Below are 7,832 nucleotides of genomic sequence, written 5' to 3'. Positions count from 1 at the left end.
TATTGCAGGGGCAGATCTAGCTTTCAGGAGATGGGGGGAGGGTTGACATTTGAGTGAAGGTGTGCCGAGGCCATGCGGCGCTAGGGTGGTCCGGGGGCATGCTACCTCCCACCTGGAAATTTCAGGCAGCTGTGTGGTCACAGGGGAAATCCCCTATTTCTGTCTGCAGACCGACTTTTACTAGTACTACTCCCCATTTTATTGGTATCATAACATTAGTCAGTGGCTGAAACAGGGGGGTTGCACCCCCCAACCCACCTTGAGATCCGCCACTGACACTGTGACTGTATTGTAGGCCTATTGTAACTGTAAGGTGTTTGTGTCAAAATACTAAATAGTGTATTGCCTATTGCCTATCGAGTATTGGAATACAACTTCTGTTCACAATAGTAGTTAGATACAATAATGTAACCCAAACCCAAGAGGATAGGCTATCCCCTATCCTCTTGGGTTTGGGTTACATTATTGTATCTAAATAGTAGTGTGTTTGACTCTTGTCTTGAGTATATGATACGGATAGTAAAACGTCACAAAAAGCAAAAAATATAGTAATAATAGTACTACCACTAGTACCAGACTTCCAGTAACAGCCTTACGCCGTACGTACGTAGTTACGGCTTACCATAGATACTAACCCAAGGGGATTGCTAACTCGCCGCATACAGGCGAAGTGACCGGTGGCGCGNTGAAGGGTTGGTTGGCGACCTCCCTCGACACCCCATATACAGCTCCCACCACGCGCCCTCCCCGCAACCGCCCACCTCCCCCCCCCCTCTGCACCTCACTCACATTGGCGTCCAACAACACTTGTCACTGTGCAGTCTCCTTAGGACATCCAAACCGGACAAACAGTGGTCTGACCAGTGTCTTAGCACCGTGGGTAGCCTATCTGCGGTCCTTGACGGCTATGAGCTGCGTGTACTTGGTGAACACGATCTGTCATACCACAGTACGTCCTCCTACCTCCTAGACCAGGCTCCAACATGTAAAACTTCAATCGCCGACTACTTCCTGTGTTGACTGCGATCAGGCTCCCATGGCTGTTTGGGGCTCGCCTGTCCCAGCTTTGCCAAGTGCAACGTTGGCACTTCTGACGATGCCTGCTCGGATCCCTCTCTAGCCATGTTTTGGTCAAAGCAATCTTGGCCCTCGCGAGACGTAGGGTCTCTCTATGCCTGCGTGCCCAGCTGAGTCATCGTTACGCCTTTAGTACTGATGCGTTTCAGGGCACCGAGAGCCGAGCACTGCCTGCACGATTCTGATCCGCATTTCCACCAACTACTCGTGAAGTACGTTGTTCTACGGACTCAAAAGCGACCCAGTCGCCGCAAGCACGCCTTCGGACCTACCGTGTGGTTCCTGCTTCAGTTCTCGGACTCCTCACAGGGGCCTGCTCTCCTTATCCACCAGTGCCAGATCCTCCTTAAGTATTGGTCACCTCCGTTGCAGCTTGCTTCAGCTCCGGTCTGGGTATTTCCAGGCAACTGATGCCGTAGGCAGCAGGGCACCGGTCTGTCTGGACCGGGTTGTGCTGATCTCACTGCATCCATGGGGCGCTTACACAGTTGATCAACGGCCTCCCTTCAGGTCTCTGCTTGGTAGGTTGGTAGCTGGGCGAGATGCCGATCCAAGACTGGCAGACGATCTGGTCCGCTGCAATTCTGTGTCAAAGCTGTGAGCTAGCTGCTCTGCCTGATCCTTCCTAGTCATCCCGCCCCAGTCCTCCCTCCGGTATGGATCTGGTTCTGCTACCAATAGCGCGCTGGCTTGGTACCTCAAACGTGAAGTGAAAGGAAGCCACTACTGGCTGGCCCATTCGCATTTCAGTGGCGTTCAGCTCTGCCGTATGTTTGCCAGGTAAGCACAAAGGGTTGCTTACTTCAGTGTATTACCTTGTAACCGGCACACCAGTAGGAGCATGTCCCTGAACTTTTTCTGGTAATGGCCACTTTAAGGCCAGCAGTGTCAAGCTCTTGCTGCTGTAGTTGATCTATGTTCCGCTCCTGCCTCCCGCAGCCCCCGACTCGCATAGCGAATATGACAGTACAGTTTTCTCTCAACTTCCTGGCATAGCACTGCACCCAAACCTTTGTGAGGCTTGGCATCGGCTCTCACACAATGATGATGGACCTGCGAGAAGTCAGGTGCCCCAGAATGGGAGCAGAGATTAGGCAAACCTCTTCAGTTCTTCAAAGGCCACCTGGCAGTTTCCAGTCCAGTCCACAGTGATAGTCGCTTGAGGATTCCTCCTTTTCTGTTAGATTTGCTGGTACGTCCTATCAGCGGCAATGCAGTGGTGCAGCCAACTGGGGAGAAGCCTTTTCATAACTGGCAGCGTTAGTAACGCCGAACAGGCCAAGGAACGCCCGAGCTTGACGTTTCTGTCCGCGCGGACCTTCCACTCCTTGCATCACTCTACTTCTCTGGGTCAGGGCGAATACCCTCGCAGAACCATGTGGCCTAAAGTACCTGATGTGTTTCTTGGCCACACCTACAATTTCTCTGGCTTCACCTTGAGATTATGCTTGGCCGAGATCGTTCTAACACCATATCCAGACGTTCGATCCATTGGTCGAAGACTGATACGAATACCAAAAAGGTACAATCCAGATAATTGATCAGTGTATTGCGAAATTCTGATCTCCGAAAATAATGCGTCCATCAGCCGCCATCAAAAGTCCCTGAGACCATTGCACAAACCCATCGCATGCCGACAGAATTCATATAGGCCGCACCCTGTGGCCAGTTGTCTGAAGGCGGTCTTGTTCCGGTCCTCCTCAGCCACTGGTAGCCTGCGTAGAAGCCGTGAGGCACGGTCTAGGCTGCAGAAGTACTTCCACCTCTTCAGAAAGCCTGCGGCATCACTCGACTGCGGGTAAGGGGTAAGCATCCGGGTTGTCTTGAGCGTGTCAGCGCCCTGTAATCCTCGCAGACCGACCTTCTGCCTGATGGTTTCGTCACGGCAACACCACTGGGAGATGCGTAAGGACTGTTATGGGATTCACGGGTACATGTCCCTCTTCCAATGCGAACTTGATAAAGTTCTATGCCACTTCTGTCATTGGTTTGGCGGAACACTTCCTGTGGCCACTCCTCACTGGCCTTATACTATCCTTGAGGTGTTGGATCCTGGTGGGTGACCTAGGTCACAGTAACCTTATTCAGTTCATCGTCTCGGCACTGAACACATTGCTGGTGCTTCCTGATTTAGGGCGTTCATTACCTCGTGCTGATCTGTTGTGAGTCGCCTCGCCTATGTACCCTCTCGGTTGATCAGGTCATGCGGTACGTTCATTGGCCTGCCTTACACTCAACCTCTATCTATCCGCACCTCAATGAAAGACTCACGGAATGGATCCTTAGCTGGGGGTTCAGCTGTGACCGTTTCCACGAGTGCCACAGGCGTCTCGTGATCAGATAGAGGTCGCCTGCCACTCCATTGGTCACCTGTATCGGGATCGTTCCTGTCTAGACGGCCTTAGCCTGGTAGCAAGTCCTGCTCCACAGCGAGCCTGTATGGAAGGGCTGGTGGCATTTCCTCCTGGTGCTCTACCATTAACGTAGGTGCTCTCTATAGCCGCCCATGCAGCGTGCCCTCCAGTATCTTCACTGACCGGGGCTGGTATCAGCTGCTTGGCCCCTTCTACAGCCTTACCCTTACCCTGCAGGTGCTTGGTTCAGCCGTGGTCAGGCTTCTTTGCTTCAGTTTTGGATGCTCCATATAAGGCAAGGACATGAGCCCAGTGGTCCCATCTACTCGCTGGGAGTCTGTCAAATCTCTTAGGATGGTCTCGCCCGCACTTCTCCTTGAGCAGCTGTCCGGCATCTCTTCGCAGGATGTTAGCTTCCAATTACCCCGGAACTAACTCGCTTCGGATTCTCCATTGGGGGTCGCCTTTTGGGTCACACACTACCAGGAATCCATCCTGTGCGAAGGTATGCCGCAGATCTCAAGCGTCGCGCGTTCTATAGTAGCCTCGCGTAGGGACTTTCAAGCCCTGGGCACACCAGAAATAGGAGATGGAATCCGGACACATCCTTGTGCATGCTCCCGTTGCTACCAGTCACCATACGCGTACACACGGCAGAAGAAATGATTCCGTTACCTGTGGAACGAAGAGCACTGAGCATCCAGTTGGTCCAGCAACACTTTCATCTCCGCCACAGCTATCTTAACTAGGGCCTCGGCGGGCACTCTCCTACTTGCTTTGTTTTAAAAGTGAGCACGCCTGTCCGTTTTCCTACGGACTCACAGCCTGCCGCGCACAGCTCACTGGCAACACGGACGACTTTAGTTTTTCCGACAAATTTTGGCCGTGAGAAACCTGGGGTGGCCCCACCGGCCCATTCCCCTTACCGGGCAGTTCCTTTGATATATTGGCCCGGGGACTGGAACTCCAACAAGCACTGGGCTCTTGTCAGGCCCCATTACTGGCGCCGTGGGCCCCTGTTTGACAGCGGTCGACCCCACTCGCCTGTTGTCGCAGATATCCATCGATGAGCAGACATTGCTGCTGGGCGCTCTGCTTTAATACTTCAAGCTAATCTGGTCGCCCTTGTGCTTATGATAGCAGCCACCATGGGTCACACGCTCAGGAGGTGACCTCCTGGTCTATAGCGATCACGGTGACGGCCCTTGTCAGCGGCTGTGCCCAGCCACTGGTATGCCCGGTCCGCGCAACTCGAAAGTAAGTCAGGGCTGGGACTCGAGGTTATAGACGCCTTAATTCCGCGTTGCACAGCCTCTCGTGACTGCCTCTGCCAGCCTTGCCCTTCAGAGTGATGTTTCTGGATGCCTTCCTCATGATCCATCCATAGCGGTGACGCAGATTGTACAACGGGAACGCAGCTCCAGTGAGCAAGCCTAAGCAGGTCTTCGGCTGCGCTTTCTGCTGGCTATGAAAAGAATCGCTGCTGGCAGCTCGCAAGAGATTGGTGTCCGCATCTCCAAAAGTCGCCAACAGGGACTCTCGAAAGATATTTCTTCGAGCATCCTTGCGCTTACCCCTCGCCTACCACTCACCTCCATGCGGGCCCTGCCCCAGGTAGTTGGAGGACCACGCTGGCCGCTGTCCTCCTGGGTGCCTTTGATGGGTGCCCTAATTGAGGCCTGCATGTCCCCACCATTCATTTCAACCTCCGGGATGGCGCCAGGACTTCTCCGGACGGTCCCGGAATCCGTTAGTCCACCCGTCGGGAGGGAGCAGCATACCCCGGCCACGCTGGCAACACCAGCTTAAAAGTGTGGCCTTCCACACAATTTGGCCTCGCTAACGTCCTCCTCCAACATCCTCAGCCCGATCCTCCATTCCGGACGTCGCGTGAGAATGGACCACGCTAGAATCTTAGCGGACCCAAGGAGCAAGCCTGGGAGGCTTGTACTCGAGAAGCTTCCTCAGTCTACAGTCTACACCACTACAATCGCGCAATTTATTCATACAATACAAATGTGTACAAAGTGCATTATTGTTTTCGCCTAAATGCTACGTGGCTATCTGACTAGCTGGTCGCCATGCCATCCTGCAGAATGCTACATCCATATGCTATATCGGCATGCGAGTCCATGTGTCCCTGCAGAGCCTTCAGCGTCACGTATGCTGCGCCACAGATCGTGCAGATGTTCGCCTTATAGAGTCTTCTTGTTTCTCTCGTCTCCCTCAGGGGTTTGTTTATCTCCTCGGATCAATGGATGCCGTACTTGAAAATCCTGTCGACTGCGCCATTTGTGAGGTCCGGAAATAGACTCCAACAATCAAGTGCGGGGTAGAAGATTTATTTGTAAACAAACAAAAACCCTGGAACATACAAATACACATGCATGAGCGCATGGACAGCCTAACGCTTAAAACCACGCAACATGTACATACAATCGATTAACTGTTCCAATAGCTTAATGCTGATGGGGTACCGACCCCATTTAAACGTTGAGAATAATTAGAATTATAGACTATAGTTACAGAAATAACACCATATATTTATTACACTGTACATTATACAAAATACAAAACATTCTAACCAATAGCTACACAAGAGAGCATTGGCTCACATACCCTAGGGAGCCCAGTACATGATCGCGCTAGATCATGCCACCGTAGAAATGACCACACCAACTTCGCGGGCAACAACTGCCCTGGGTCACACGATAACCTAGGAATAACGTGAACATAATCAAACATTGTAAATGTCACCGGAATAACGTGAATATCATCGAAACAATAAGAATGCCATATGGACTAACAGTCACTAACTATATTAGTGATATTGAAAAGCATTGCTTGGCATAGATACAAAATGTAGTCACAACTTTATCACACTTTGTTATTAAATCTTGACGTTGAAACACATCATATCAGACTCTATCCATACTCCTGATGAAACGGAGCTCAAGAAAACTTACATTCACAATGTACATACGCATGATGCTGAATCATGCACATTTCTAGCCTATGCTATCTGCTCATCTTTGTCAACAAACTTTTACAAGAGATGATGTATTCAGGTCTTAGAAATATCTTTATCCTTATCTATGCACTTAATTCTACAGCTACAATTACCTACAGGCGGCATAATGCCTCTCACCTCGTAGATGTTGACCGATAGAAATTACTCATCAGCAGAATGCTTCCTTCTGCTTCCTATCTGATCCAGCATGGTGGCCTAGTGCTGCCATCTGTTCTCTGCAGTGCTGCCGTCTATCTTTTCTCTCATTTCGCCACTCGAGGGCAGCACCAAACAATCAACAACCCTGTGACAATTCGGCATGTCACAATAAAATATCAGATTTTTCCTCCTTCAGAAGCCAAGGGGTGTTCCCCTCCTGTTTAGGGGGGGGGAGGGACCGGTCGACCGTCCCCGGAAATTTGGTTGAAAATTACACCTCTTAGATGCCATTTCCTGCACTCTGAGGCAGCATTATTAAACAATCTTCATCATAATAATATCCCTGTTGAGTTGAGTATTTTTATCTTTGGGGACACCAAAGACGAATACTTAATTACTACTAAATCTGTGCTATGTATTTTTGATAAAACGTATATTTTACTGAGAACGCTAAAACTGTACAAAAACGGTATGAGAAAAACAACCAGATTTGAACCAAAAAGTGCATATTTTCACCCCTTATACAAAATCGGGAATATACTTCCGGTTGGGTCTCAGCACCCCATCCCTCCAAAAAGTGTGATCAAATAGAATTTTTCCCATTCAATCCCCGTGAAAATTCAATATCCCAACTCTCAATAGGTCTATTCTAATTTTGAATAAAGCAGGGATTTAACTTTCATGAGCAGTGATAAGACGTGATTTGAGGATTTTGAAAAAAAAATCGTATATGGGGAATGCGTCCAAAATTAACCGTCCGAGTTTCAGTAAAATAATATCATTCTTGGAACAAGTTACAGACATTTTACAGTAGATGTATGTTACTTTCCATTTGAGTAATAATACATTAGGAGAGTAGGAATAGCGATGACGGATTTGTAGATAAATGTTCAGTATGTGTGTAAAATATGGAATTTTTCCCCATTTTCCTCCTGAAAGTAGGGGGGGGAATGATTGTACACGCCATCCCCTACCTCAATAAGTGGGGGGAATATATCCCCCCATCCCCCCCACACGCTATTAATGCCCCTGATAACAAGTGATGAAGTAAGCGCAAATCTTGTGAACGCGAGTGATCCAACCATTTCCAGCAAGAAAGCGAGTGATAAGGATATAACCAACACGAGCGATAAGGCTATCAGGAGTGATAAAACCAACGCGAGTGATAAGGCTATCGGGAGTGATAAAACCAACGCGAGTGATAAGGCTATCGGGAGTGATAAAACCAACGC

At 49.7% G+C, this 7,832-nt stretch overlaps 1 protein-coding gene and 1 long non-coding RNA gene across 2 annotated transcripts in view; both read right to left on the bottom strand.

The window, feature by feature from the left end:
- The window catches only part of LOC106811006 (spliceosome-associated protein CWC15 homolog), a 17,223-nt gene extending 16,596 nt beyond the window's left edge, over positions 1 to 627 (bottom strand). The window contains exon 1 of the mRNA XM_014814518.1: positions 608 to 627. The gene's annotated coding sequence lies outside the window, so the exon portion shown is untranslated. The remainder of the gene's footprint in view (positions 1 to 607) is intronic.
- A 5,130-nt stretch (positions 628 to 5,757) lies between these two features.
- LOC106810651 lies at positions 5,758 to 6,770 on the bottom strand. Its single transcript, XR_001394046.1, has 2 exons — positions 6,580 to 6,770; positions 5,758 to 6,147 (listed from the first exon to the last, which is right to left on the bottom strand). It is a non-coding gene; the product is annotated as an uncharacterized LOC106810651 (long non-coding RNA).
- Positions 6,771 to 7,832: the final 1,062 nt, after the last annotated feature.

The sequence above is a fragment of the Priapulus caudatus genome, unplaced genomic scaffold (genome assembly GCF_000485595.1).
Source record: "Priapulus caudatus unplaced genomic scaffold, Priapulus_caudatus-5.0.1 Scaffold17, whole genome shotgun sequence".
Classification (NCBI taxonomy): Eukaryota; Metazoa; Priapulida; class Priapulimorpha; order Priapulimorphida; family Priapulidae; genus Priapulus; species Priapulus caudatus.
This window is presented reverse-complemented; position numbering and strand designations above follow the sequence as displayed.